This window comes from Psammomys obesus, unplaced genomic scaffold, assembly GCF_907164565.1.
Source record: "Psammomys obesus unplaced genomic scaffold, mPsaObe1.curated_primary_1811, whole genome shotgun sequence".
In the NCBI taxonomy this organism is placed as follows: domain Eukaryota; kingdom Metazoa; phylum Chordata; class Mammalia; order Rodentia; family Muridae; genus Psammomys; species Psammomys obesus.
The window spans coordinates 3,132,234-3,146,048 of record NW_026591643.1 but is presented as its reverse complement, the minus strand read 5'-3'; the positions used below and the strand labels follow the sequence as shown (position 1 = coordinate 3,146,048).

The 13,815-nt window shown below is 47.0% G+C and overlaps 1 pseudogene; it reads left to right on the top strand.

Annotated features, from left to right (window-relative positions):
- The first annotated feature begins 12,484 nt into the window (after positions 1 to 12,484).
- On the top strand, positions 12,485 to 13,497 carry LOC129680145 (60S acidic ribosomal protein P0-like; annotated as a pseudogene).
- Positions 13,498 to 13,815: the final 318 nt, after the last annotated feature.

Genomic DNA, 13,815 nt, shown 5'->3' with positions numbered 1-13,815 from the left:
TGGCTCTACAGCTGGGATACAAGGTGAATAAACTGTAATAAATTTAAAAAATTATATTAAAGAAAAAAAGAAAAGAAGGGAACGATGAAGGAATGAATAAATTTAACGTCGATTTCTGCCTTCCACATGTGCATGCATATAAGCATGTGTGGTTGCGTGCACTCGCGTGCATGCACACACAGACACACATGTGGAAGGTATTTTCTGTAGCATGGTGTCCCCAGGCTCATCAGCGGGGAAGGCAGGATTTCCTTAAGGCTCAATAGCATCCCAGTGTGTGTGTCACATCTCCTTACCCGTTTCTCCGTCGACGAGACTCAGGTTGCCTCCGTATCCGCCTTCTGTGAATACTGCTGCAAAGACCTTGAAAGTGGAGAGATCTCCTTGATCTCATGATTTTATTTCCTTTTAATATAAACCAAGAAGGGGGATGTCTGGGTCATATTGAAATTCTATTTTGTTTTTAAGGAAATGTCCATATTATATCATATAATGTCTTTACCAACTCACATTCTCAGCAACTGTGAACAATTTTTTTTTTTTTAAGAGACAGGTGCTTGGCCTAGAACTCATGAGAATCCTCCTGCCTCAGCCTCCAAAATGCCAGGAATACAAGCATGAGCCACCATGCCTGGCCAGGGCTTCTCCTTTCTCTACAACTGAGACAGGTTTGTTGTTGTTGCTTTGTTTTGTTTTGTTTTTTAGTGATAGCAGGCCTGAGATGATCCTCACTGTGCTTTTCATTTCCCTGGTGGTGAATAACGCTAGGCACTCTTCATACCCGTGCCAGCCATTTGGATGTCTATGTAGGTCCTTTGTCACTTAAGAACAACCAGATTCCCCCCTGCTGTCGAGTTCCTTTTACATAGCTGGATAGTAACCTCTACTGGGCTCACGGTTTCCACTATTTTCTCTCATCCCTGGGTTGTTTTTATAATTTTGTTGGTTGACGTGTAGAATCCTTTTACTCTGACAAAACCCCTGAGTTTTTGCTAAAGGAGAGAAAAAGTTGTGACTTTCAGCATCTTAGTTTCACTTTCCTTTTTCTTGTACCAGTGTAAATAAAGCAGTAAGTGGAGACCGAGAGTGTGGGTGTAAGGTGGGCCTGAGACACGGAAGCAAAGCCTCCTCTCTGAGAAGCTTGGGGCTTTCACTTTGACTCGGACAGATGTTCTCTACTCCTTCTGTCTCCGGAAACATTGTTTTTCCTTTTGTGCCTTTGTACTCTCTTGTTTTCTAACCTGATGGTTTGCAACGCATCATATTTCTTTGGGCTCTTCTTTCACCCAAACGGAGACCAGATGTGTGTTCTTCAGAGGCTTCCTAGGACAGTTGCCTTGTTGTTTTTTTGTTTTTTGTTTTTTTTGTTTGTTTGTTTGTTTGTTTTTTTATTCTTTTCTTTCCTTTTTTAGACAGTGTCACTGCTTAGCTTAGCTTGCCCCGGACTTGCCACATAACCCAAACTAGCCTCAAACTCACAATCCTCCTGCTATGGCCTCTGACTACAGACATGTACTGCCATGCTGGCTCCTAATACAGTTTCCAAAGAATTAGACTGAAAGTTTAAAAGTCAATTGTTTGGGTTTGGTTTGGTTTGGTTTGGTTGTTAATTTTACATTCATCCTTAGCAAATTGAACTTGTAACTGATTCAAATAGACATGTCATTTCCTTTATTAGAACTCTTAATTCCCCTTGTGATTGGGAAATCAACCTAATCTTTATTTCACATTACTCAATCAGCATTTTATCCCTCCACCCCAGTGATGGGTTAGTATAGTGGTTGGAGTAGACTAACAAGCAATATAATGGAGAGGATTGGTTGGAGGCCAGAGAAGGCAAGGTCTGAGCTGAGTTTGAAGGACTGGCAGAATTTAGCCGGGCAAAGAGTAGAAGGAAAACCTTAGACACTCTGTGTTAGTGTGTATGGTTCACACATGCGTGTGGACACAAGCACAAAGCTGCTGAAACCCTGAACAGAGGGCCTCGAGAGGAAAGATCTGTTGTAAAGGAAGTACTACAAATGCAAAAGCAGTGCAGTGACTTGATTATCTCAGTGTTGGAGGAGGTAGGAAAGGAGAGGAGAAGATTGCTTATTAAACCTTTCAAAATAACATCTCAAGAGAGAACAAGTGGCTGGGGTCAAGTTCAGTGGTAGAGTGCTTGCCTGTTGTATGCAAGAAGAAAGGAAAGAAAGGGGAGAGGCGGGGCAGAGAAAACATTATGACTAATGAGACTTTGTCCCCAGGCATGCTAGCTATCCATCTAGGTTTTATCTGTCCCTTACGTAGTCAGTTGGAGAGACTAAACACTTATCACAGTGGCATTATTGGAAAAGACCTTGAGAGATGCCCCTTTGGCAATTGCCTTTAGAACAACTTGATGAGCCACAAGTGAGTGTCAGAAAACTGTCTTTATTTCTCTGTATCTGCTGAAAACATTATACATGAACACAAAATGTATTTCATTAAAACTTGGCTGGTTGGACAATTAAAATTAAATTAAAATCTTTAAAAATGTGGCAAATTGCCTTTATCCAAAATAATACAACCTGGAGAGGATAGCTGAAGAACATTTCATTGGCAGATGCGGAAGACCAATCAAGAAAAGGGAGGTTTACTCTAGACTAGGATAGCAATCTTCAGAGTGTGAGCAGCCACAGTGTGGGGCCTCCATGGGAAGGAAAGAGCCAGCGTTTCACCTATAGATTTTTTTTATTTTCTAGGTTTTTTGGTTTCAATCATTGTGGTTGGAAAAGCTGCTACATGACAGCTTGTTATCTACCCTGCTGTCTCGCTGTGACTCCCTAAATCACTCATGAAGACCTAACCAAACTGTGGGGGAAGATGAATCAAGCTTTCTGTAGTTTCAAGTTCAAGGATAAGGTCACCCAGAAGATGTTTGTCAGAATTTCTAGCAACCACAATAACCAGACACTTGTCATTTTAATCCACACACAACTTGGCTTTGGGGTTTGTTTGTTTTTTTGTGAGACGAGGTTTCTCTGTGTAGTCCTGGCTGTCCTGAAACTCAGCTGGCCTTGACCTCACAGAGATCCCCCTGCCTCTGTGTCCGCCTCCAGACTGCTGGGATTAAAAGCATGTGTCACCACCGCCTGGTTACAACTTGGATTCTTTGTCTTCAGATCTACTGGCCTGCAACGCTTGCCCGTCCATGTGAACGAGATAAGATGTGCAGTGCCCACACTTTAGAAGAAGCTGCTAACACTGAGCAACTGAGTCATGCACCTGTCTGGAACCCACAGTGTCCCATAAGAATTCATCTGGAAAGTTCTCTGAGAGCAAGGGGCGGGATAGTAAAGGAAGACTAGAGCCTGCTATCATACAACATGCCCTTCTGTCCGCTATCCTGTATTTATGCTCATTAGATCCTAAAGATCTCTCTTCTTACCACTCTCCCTCTCTCTTCTTAATTTTTAACAGCTTCCTGTACAGATACAATGTATTATCCTTTCTCCAGCCACTTCTCAGCGCTTTCGCAGGCTGGGCTTCTCACTGCAGAGCAGCTTCTCTGACCAAGGCTGAGAGCAGCGTAGGTCAATGTACAGGAGCATAAACGCTCGGAAGGCAGTTTGATGTCCATTCAGCGAAACATCGGCAGTAGCCTGCCCCCTGGCACCTGTGACCACCCTCGCCATAAGCTTTCCCAGGCTGAGGCTGGCAGGGATGTATTTCCTCCAGGGCCGACAAAAGCGTGAGTGGTCACCCTCCGGGCCGTGGGCTACCACTGCAGCGGTGGTCCCTATTGCCTGTCTACCTCTCTTCCCGGGCTCCTTGGAGACAGCCTTGCCTACATCATCTCCCACCTTGTTTTGTGCATTATCTACAGGAAACAGCAGCATGATGGTTTTTGTTAATTGGCAAGATAAATGGCCTTTCTTTGTTTTAAAACAATTTGTAGACCACAGGGACACATTCTTCCCTCTCTAATTTTCCAATTGTGTCGGCACAGGATTGCTCAGTACTCCTGCGGCAGTGACAGACTCTACTGCAATCTGGGGCTGAGCTGTGCTGGACCAGACAGTGTGTCCTCAGTGGACAATGGTGAGTCAATGGCTTCAGAAACAGAACTTGCTGTTCCCCCAGCACTCACACTGGTAAGGCATTTGGGGTTTCTTTCCCTGCCTTGTGCTTGTGAACTAGAGATTTGAGTTAGCTCATGAGATTCCCATCCATTCCAAGTGGTGTCTAGCTGACTTCCTTAGAGCGTGTAACCTAACGCCAGCGCCCGGGCCTCCTGTGACACCGAGTCACTTTCCTTCTCCGTTGTGTTTTATTTGTTCGTGTGTGTGTTGGGGTAGTGTGTGGTTGTTAGCACGTCATCACTGGGCTTCCAGGTCATTTCACTTGGAGAAAGGCTGAGAGTAGATAATTTAAAGGAGTTAAAGGTTCAGAATTCATTCAGGAAATGAAACAATTGTGGAGAACATAGATTATTTTGGAGAAAAAGGGGGGTGGGGACTTTTTCTATCAGATAGTAAACTAGATGATAAGGTTGCAGAAAACAAATTGATGCTAGTGCAGAAACAGAACTGTTAAATGCAAGTCTAGAAATATATTCAGGGAAACATTATTAGAGGCTTCTGTATAGACCTAAATTCTGGACCCAGCATGAGAGGCCGGGGGCGGTGCTAAGCGAGGAACTCGTATTAAACCGAAGGTCTTACTTAGCACCGAAGACACTTCAGTCATAGCACCGCCTGGATCCTGGAGAAATGGCTGGACTTTTAGAGGAAATAATCTCTCAGTAGAGCCTCAAGAGCTCCATTGTTACTATGAACTACATCTCAATGATCAGCAGACATTTGAGGAAGTAAAGCCATCAGGGCTCATAGCCGGGAACCTCAGATACTGAACACACACAAAATGCAAAACGATTTCGTGGAGTGTTTACAGAAATAACAGCATTTTAAAAAAGGGGAGTAAATGATCAAAGAGTATCCAGTGTGACTGGAGAGGTTTAAAAATAACCAAACTGAAGGCCTGGGGAGATGGCCAGCTGGTTGAGTGCTTGCCGCACAAACAGGAGGAGCTGCATCCAGACCCCAGCACGCATGTTCTGCTGAGGACCTAGGCACGGTGGCATGGCACTTGGAATCTCGGTGCAAAGAGCTAGATCCAGGGCTCTCTGCCTTATGAGGCTAGGGGAGAGACCCTGACTCAAAGAACAGTGGAGACAGACAGCTCCCAGGTAATGACACATTGCCTGGCTTTCACATGTACAGGCACGCACATCTCCACACATGCACACCCTACCCACCACAACACACAAATAACCAACCTGAGACATCTTGTAGCCATATTTTTAAGCAAAAAAATTAAGTTGATAACAGTAAATAGGTACCGGGCTAATATAGTGTAATAGACGGAGCGAATGTACGGTGTTTACCTGCACACGGAAGCAGAGAAAGTACCCATCAGCTGAGTGAAATGATCGTGTGGGTCTGTGTGATGTTTGAGCACGTGTGCCACTCTGTGTACGTGGTGTGTGTGTGTGAATGTGTTGTATGTGCGTGAGTGGATATGTGAATGTGTGCATATATGTGTACATGTGTGTGTTTATGCATATGTGTGACCACATACTTACATGTCTGTGTATATGAATGTGTGTCTATGTGTGAGAGTGTTTATGTGCATAGGTGTATATGTGTATGTGAGAATGTGTGTATATGTGTGTGATAGTGTATGAGTGTGAATGTGTGAATGTGAATGTGTGTCTATGTGTGAGTGTTATGTATATGTCCAGGGATCTGTGTGTGTTTTTATGCATTTGTGTATGCCTGTATGAGTGTATGTTGAAAGGACCAGCCCTCACCTCCCCCAGCCCCCTCAAAAGTTATCAGTCCCAGGAACTAGGTCATCAGTTCCAGGAATAAGAAAACCATAAAATTCCCTGCGCAAGGAACAGCCTGGAGGTAACCCCAAGATGGGAAGGTGTCTTATCTCAGGGCGGGGCACCTGTGCTGGGCAGCCACTGAGGTCTGTAGGGAGCTCACTCAGTGCTAGTTATGTTAGTTAGCCAATCACTCTGTAACAAGCTTGCCCTTGCTGAATGTCATCCAATCGTGTAACTGCTAAGCTGGGAATTCTGGGTTCTTGCTCAAACCCCAATAAAATCCCTGCCATGCAGCTGCTCGGGGCGCTCCTCTCTGATCCACTGTGTTGGTGACGGTAGGTGACGGTGGAGAGACCAAGCTTGAGCCCAAATAAAGCTCTTTGCTCTTTCATACATGGTCTGGCTCCTGGTGGTCTTTGGGAACCCTAAAATCTGGGCATAACAATGTGTGAGTTATATGTGTGTGTTGGTATATGTGAGTGTGTGTGTGTGTGTGTGTGTGTGTGTGTGTGTGTGTTTTAACATCCTGTCTCTGGTTAAAAGACTACTAAAAGACTAAGTCTCAGGAATGAAAATCAAACACTAACAAACGTTTTGTTCTCCCATGTCAAGGTGACACCATAGTCAACTATTTTTCAAATTTCAGTATGTTTCATTTTGTTTCTTGGCAGATACATTTTCAGCATTGTAAACCACGGTTGTGAATTTTTAGATGGTTCCTGGCAGGTGTTTTCACTGGTATTCTAGCCACTGGGAGAAGTGAGTAATAAGTGAGTTTTTCTCTTGAAGTCACTCCATGAATGAGTCCTTTTTTGCTCTGAGTAATTTAGTTCTCATATTCTGCTCCACAGTGCAAGCAGTATCGCTTTAGTTCCTAATAATGCTTCACTCTCTTTTTCTGCACAGTGACAGAAGCACTCATGTGCCAAACCTCTTGCGACTTTCTGACCCTGGCCCGTGTTAGAAGCGTGCAGTATCCAGCCGTGTGCAACCCCCAGTTCAAGATGGTGATTCTGTTCCCTTTAAGTTGAACCCTAAGTTACCTTCATGCAGAAAGTAGACTGTCACACCAGGGATCCCAGTTGTCTCTCCTTTGTGTTTCTTTACGCCAGACCTCGCCAGAGCTCACACGCCTGGCTCTCACGCTGTCGCTGGGTTCGGAAGCCCCAGGTGTTGTGCAACTTGGCTTGCACGTTCCAATCACCACGGAAGAGTTAAAAACACAGACACTTGGGGCTGTGCAGATGGCTCAGTGGCTTTAGTGACTTCTGAGCAGGTACAGGTCCCTGAGTTCAGAGCCCTAGCACCCACGTGAAATCCAGGTCCCTGAGTTCAGAGCCCTAGCACCCACGTAAAATCCAGGTCCCTGAGTTCAGAGCCCTAGCACCCACTTAAAATCCAGGCATGACTGTGCACAGCCTCATCTGAAGAAAAGAATGAGGATGTCATCTGGGAAATTTCAGGATTAAATGATCAATATTCTTGCCATATACCATTGTGATTGTCTCTTTCCCCTCTTCCTCCTGACTTCCTCCACTTTCTTCTTCTGCCTCTTCATTCATGAGAAGAACTGATCAACTCTGGCACACAGCTCAACAAAATGGCAAATCAATTAGGGAAGGGGAGTCTCCTTCCCCAGAATTTTCTGCTCACAATTTCTCCATGTGCTGGCCCTTAGTAGGACAGACAGAGATCTCCTGTCCCCATTTCTGTCCCCTCTCCCCAGTCTCTTGTCATGAAAACAGCTGTGTGGCAGCCATCGTGAGTTTAAGTTTACAAACAATGTGACTCTGCAACAATAGTCTATAAAACAGCTTTTCTCTGTAACTGTGGGAAATCTATCAAATATTAACTAACTTCTGGGAGGGAGTACATCCATTTGTTTATTCATTCCCTTAGTAGGTCTTGATTTAAGATTTAATCCATGCTAAGTGTAAGATTAAATAAATGACCTCATTGTCAAAGGTTGATTCATACACAGAGAGGGGATGGGAAGTCATTCCGGACAGTGGTTTCTGCTTTATAGTTCTGAGAACAGCAATGTGAGCGTTTGGCCACAGATTGCCCTGTGGACCCCTCCCAACAGCAGCTTCCAGGGTGGATTGTTCATATTGTCTAGGCCTCACTGTCCATGGACCCTTCCTTCCCTCCAGGAGGATTTTTCTTATTCAGACTGCCTGGTGAAGGCACCTTCTCTTCCTCCAGGGGAGCATGTGGCTCTAAGAACCCTGCGTGAAGGAAGTCAGGACTCCCAGCTTGAGATCGGCTGTAAGGAGAACGTAATCCCAGCACCATGGAGAGTGTACTTGGCGAGCAGGAAGGAAGGGCCCTTTCCAGCTGGGGACTGAAGGTTTTTAATGGGCAGAGCAGTACTGGACACGGCTCCGCCCCTACTTGTGGAATTACGGCTGAAGTTTCACAGGGCTTAAGCCATTTACCCAGAGTACAGGTGAAAGAGCATTTGATGGAAAACAAAAATTGGCTGGTAGGTGTGTTTGTATTACAGATAAACTATCAGAATCCTTCAGAGGTGAGCAGCTAGCAGGCGCCCCAGTGGCTGTCACAGTACAGAGCTGCTTGCAAGCCAGGACAATGAGTCACCTTCAGTGGCTGAGGAAATGGTATACTGAGGAAATTTCTGTGTGTATTTCCTTTCTTTGTCATCACAGCTGGACATTTCCTGCCAGAGGTTTTTAAGGAAACAAAATCAGTGCCCACTGAAGGGCAGAAGAACCTGACATTGTCACATGGGATGGTGAGGCCGAAAGAACTTGGTCCGGGGCTGGCAAGCTCTGATCCCAGGCCAGGTAACTTACAGAGGTGTTTGTTCTTTGTACATGACTCAGTGTTCCAAGTGGGTCGCCAGGCCTCGTGTTCCTGAGTTCTGTAGACCACCTTTCTTCCTGGAATTTCCCTCCTGACCCTGGGGTTAGACCATGACAACCCTGTTCACGAATAGATCACACCTGGGTTTTACATGACCCGTGAACTAAGAGATTGCAGACTTAATGTCAAGGGCGCCGAGCTCAACCCAGAGCTTCATGTATGCCAGGCCGATGCCCTACACAGACTCACTCCTCACTCCTATATTTATAAATGTTTTGGATGAAAAGACTTGTGCCGGGTTGCAGTGGCACACACCTTCAGTCCCAGCACTCGGGAGGCAGAGGCAGGAAGATCTCTTGAGTTCAAGGCCAGCCTGGGCTACAGAGGGAGTTCCAGGAAAGCGAGAGCCACACAGAGAAACCCTGTCTCAAAAATTAAAATAAAATAAGTATTTTATAGCATGTGTAGTTACACAAAACTAAAATTTCAGCATCCACAGACAACATCCTCTTCAGACACAGGTAAGCTCGTTCTTTTGCCTTTGGCTGATGCCTGCTTTCAAGTTGCAGTGGTGGAGCAGAGCAGAGCAGGTGACTGAGAAGCACATGGCCTGCAAAGCCCGACAGAGTCCCACTGGCGCAGCAGAATCACTGCACCTTGCGCTTGTAGCAGTGACACTGGGGATGAGATAAGGTCACAGTTTTGCAAGTCCATTGCCTGATACATACCCTTGTTCCTGTGAGAGTCACAGCAAACTCCGAACTCTGAGGCCTAAACTCATTTCTCTGTACTCACCACCCAGTCTTCCACCCCAGTTTCAGCCTTTATTGTACTGTCTTAGTCATGTGAGCACCGTGATTAGGCAGGGAAGGTAAGAGGAAAGGGTGAATGAAGGCCTGAGAGGCCCCAAAACAAGAACAAGGAACAGAAGGGAGGAGGGGCCTCTCTAACGATGGTCCTGACGCATAGTCCATGCCCTCAACTCTGTGAGCCCGCCTGCCTCTGGCATCCACTCACCAGGGCTGTGGCTGACAGCTGCGCTTCTCAAGAGGCGATAGGATGCTTTCCTCTCTGCTCTTGGCTGGCCTTTACTTTTCAGTAATCTCGCTGGAAACGGAGCCAGTTCTCCCACAGAGGCCCACACAAACCTCAGGATGGACCTCCCGCTGAGATGGAGTAATCTGTGACTCACAAACTGTGGGGTTGTTTGTATTTAAAAGCAGAGATACTGTTCATACTTCTTCCTGGGGAGTAGGCTCTGTGTGTTCGCTCTCACTGGGTCTGCCAGGTTGGCACACCTTTGAGCCCCTTCTGCTGGAGGGCGGCTGACGCTGGCACACAGGCTGGGACCAGAGTTGGAAGTCGGGAGTTGGAAGTCTTTTCTGGCTTTTGCTTGAATCCCTCTTTTCCACCCATCCTTTCTACGAAGTGAAAAGATTCTCAGAAGCCTTCGCCTGCCCCTAGGAGAGCTGCGAGCAAATCCCCAAGGGAGGTGTGAACAGGAGCCAGGCTGGAGCTGCACAATTGCTTGTCTAAACCTAATTATGAGAAGTCACTGTGATACAATGACAGGCTGGTCTGTCACCGCCTACCTGCCACCCTCCCCGACAACCCCCCCCCATCTCTGCTGGAGTCCCCTTCTTCCAGATGTTAGAGACTATGTGGCAGGTGGAATCTTCCCACTGGATTTCAAAGCTTAGGAAGATCCATCTTTAGGGACCACATGCTCTGCCCTCGGAGGGAATAGCTCCTCTCAGGGAGAGTTCTTATCAACAGGAAGACACGCCCACATCTGAAGCTTGAGTGTGTGATACATGTGTGTTCAGATACATGTGTGGAGGCAGAGGTCCTCCTTCAGGACTCATTCTTTAAGGGATAGGCACCAGGGTCTTGCTGGCCAGAGAGCCCTAGGGATTCTCCTGTTTCTGCCTTCTCAGCTTTGGGATAATAATAACAAGGCACCAACTTTTAATGGCTTAAATTTTTATTTTATATGTATGGTTGTTTTGTCTGCATGGATCTCTGGGTGGCGCCCACCGAGGCCAGAGGAGGGTGTAGTAGGATCTCTTGGAACTGGAGCTACAGATGGTTGTTAATCACCACATGGTACCGGGAATTGAAACTGGGCCTTTGGAGAGGAGCCATTGTCCTTACTAGCTGAGCCAGCTCTCCAGTCCCCACCCCACGGCTTTTTATGAGTGATGAGGGACACTGGGGATTGAAGTAGGGTTTTTATGCTTATGTGGCAGGCCCCGGGCTGACTGAGCCATCCCTTCAGCCTCCTGACCCCTCTGTGCTCCTATCCAGATGCAGCTCATTTTCTGAGGAGTGCGGTTATCTGCCCCCGACCCCGTCACCCTCAGCCTTGAGTTTGCAGCTGCGTATCTTACTGCTAGAACTACCTGGATGAAGCTGCTGCATTTTCTTTTCACTTCCAACCCCTCCTGGAGTCTGGAGGTGGAACTTGGGTCTTGATGCTTTCAAAGCAAGCACTTTAACAACTGAACCATCTTTCTAGCCTTTTGTCTTCTTTTGAATAGGTCAGGTCTGATTTGGGGAGGAACATTCTGGTAGTCCTGAGGCTGGAGAAGGATGCTGCTTTGCAATATTTAAGACATTACTAACAGGGTCCAGTAAGATCTTGGAGAAGCCTAAAGTAACCCTTGAGAAGTGCAATGAACGAACCCTTCACTGTATTGGTCCTTTACAGATGTTGTCTTTGTTTGTCAAAATAGCTCCATGGAGAGACGCACTCAAGCTGGGATTTCAGCCACTTTAAACAGTTCTGCAGATCTATGAACCCACAGGTTCATATATGGCCCTTGGAGCAGTGGTTCTCAGCCTGTAGGTCGCGACCCCCTTTGGAGGTTGAGCAATGCTCGCACAGGGGTCGCACGTCAGATATCACGCACACCAGATACTTCTATTACAACTTATAGCAGTAGCGAAATTACAGTTCTGAAATAGCAGTGAAATGGTTTTATGGTTGGGGAGGTCACCACACCATGAGGAGCTGTGTGAAAGGGTCTCAGTCTTCTTAGGCTGAGAGCCACAGCATTGGAGCCAGCCTGGAGGGAGCTGTCCCAGGGGCTCTGCCTGGGACTCCTGGGCTAGCCCCCAGGACTGCACTTCTCTTACACAGCCGGCCTGGTACAGCCCTAGGGGACAAGGACTACAGGCTTGTCTTGTCAAAACCTTGATGTGTCTTTGTGCTGATGGTAAAATCTGAGAAGTCCACCTGCTCAGAGAAGCCTCTAAGTTTCCCTGCTCATCATCTTCCCGTTTGCCTCATGACTTGTAAACAGGCAGGCAGGATGAGGCAGATACCTCTGGGTAAGATAACCTATAACTCCACTGAGCTCAGCACAATCTGTTATGGTCAATCCGTCTTTGTTCCATTTTCCCTCTTCTTTATGGGTATGCAATTAGGGTGCTGAGTGGTTTGTGAAGATGAATGGTTTTGAGTTTTCACCATGGTAGTCAGCATGGTCTAGTCGAAGGACCATGCATGTCTGAAATTCTGCATGTGTTCAAATTCCACTTCTGATGCCAAATGCCAGTGTCTTCTCCTTATTGGTAATAACTAAAAACACTGAATGGGAATCACTTTTGAGGCCTGTGTACGAAAGGACTCTATATTGCGGTGCTTCCTGTAAACTGGATAATGTAGGAAGCTGTTAGGAATGTGGGGTCAAATGAAAAGGGGGTGGGGACAGCTTTCAGAACACTGTTTTCTCTTGCCAGGCGTCCTCAGTGGAGTGACGCCTTTAAACCCTGCATGGCAATCCCCGATGCACCGCCGTGATGCGCAGGGAAGACAGGGCGAGCTGGAAGTCCAACTACTTCCTTAAGATCATCCAGTGTTTGGGTGATTACCCAAAATGCTTCACTGTGGGAGCGGACAATGTGGGCTCCAAGCAGATGCAACAGATCCGCATGTCCCTCCTCGGGAAGGCCGCGGTGCTGATGGGCAAGAACACCAGGATGCGCAAGGCCATCGGAGGCCGCCTGGAGAACAGCCCACTGGAGAAACTGCTGCCTCATATCCAGGGGAATGTGGGCTTTGTGTTCGTTCGCCAAGAAGGACCTCACCGACATCAGGTACATGCTGCTGGCCAATAAGGTACCGGCTGCTGCTCGAGCTGGTGCAATCGCCCCGTGTGAAGTCGCTGTGCCAGCTCAGAACACTGGTCTAGGACCCGAGAAGACCTCGTTCTTCCAGGCTTTGGGCATCACCACTAAAATCTCCAGAGGAAGCATTGGAATTCTGAGCCATGTGCAGCTGATCAAAACTGGAGACAAGTGGGAGCCAGGGAGGCCAGGCTGCTGAACACGCTAAATGTCTCCCCCTTCTCCTTCGGGCTGATCGTCCAGCAGGTGTTTGACAGTGGCAGCATCTATAACCCGGAAGTACTTGACATCATAGAGCGACTGCATACTCGCTTCCTAGAGGGTGTCCGCAATGTTGCCAGCGTTTGTCTGCAAATTGGTTACCCAGCTGTTGCCTCAGTGCCGTACTCTGTCGTCAATGGGTACCAGCGGGTCCCGGCTTTGTCTGTGGAGACCGACTACACCTTCCCCCTTGCTGAGAAGGTCAGGGCCTTCTTGGCTGATCCATCCGCATTTGCGGCTGCTGCCTGTGGCCGCGGCCACCACTGCTGCTCCTGCTGCTCCAGCCAAGGCTGAAGCCAAGAAATAGTCGGAGGAATCAGATGAGGATATGGGATTTGGTCTCTTTGATTAATCACCTCCCAAAGCAACCAGTTGAGCTAGCTTATTTTGAAAAACATGGAAATAAAGGCTTACTTAAAAGTCAAACAAAACAAAACAAAAACAAAAACAAAAAAAAACAAAACAAAACAAAAAAAAAAAACCCTGCTTTCCCGTCTGCTCTTCAAAACTTCCTCCTGACCACCTCCGCCCCACATCAGCCTGGGTCCCGTGGACGCAGATGTCTCTACAGGCTTTTCCCAGGTGCTGCCTTCCTTCCGCCACAGAGGCTGAGGCTGAGAGCTGCCCTGCCTCGTGTATATGGGCCTTAGGTTTAGGAGAAATGATGAAACGTGGATGGTCTTCGGTGCAATTGATAACCTGAATGTGGTTCTTTAGCCCCTTTCTATGTTCATCCTCTCTCT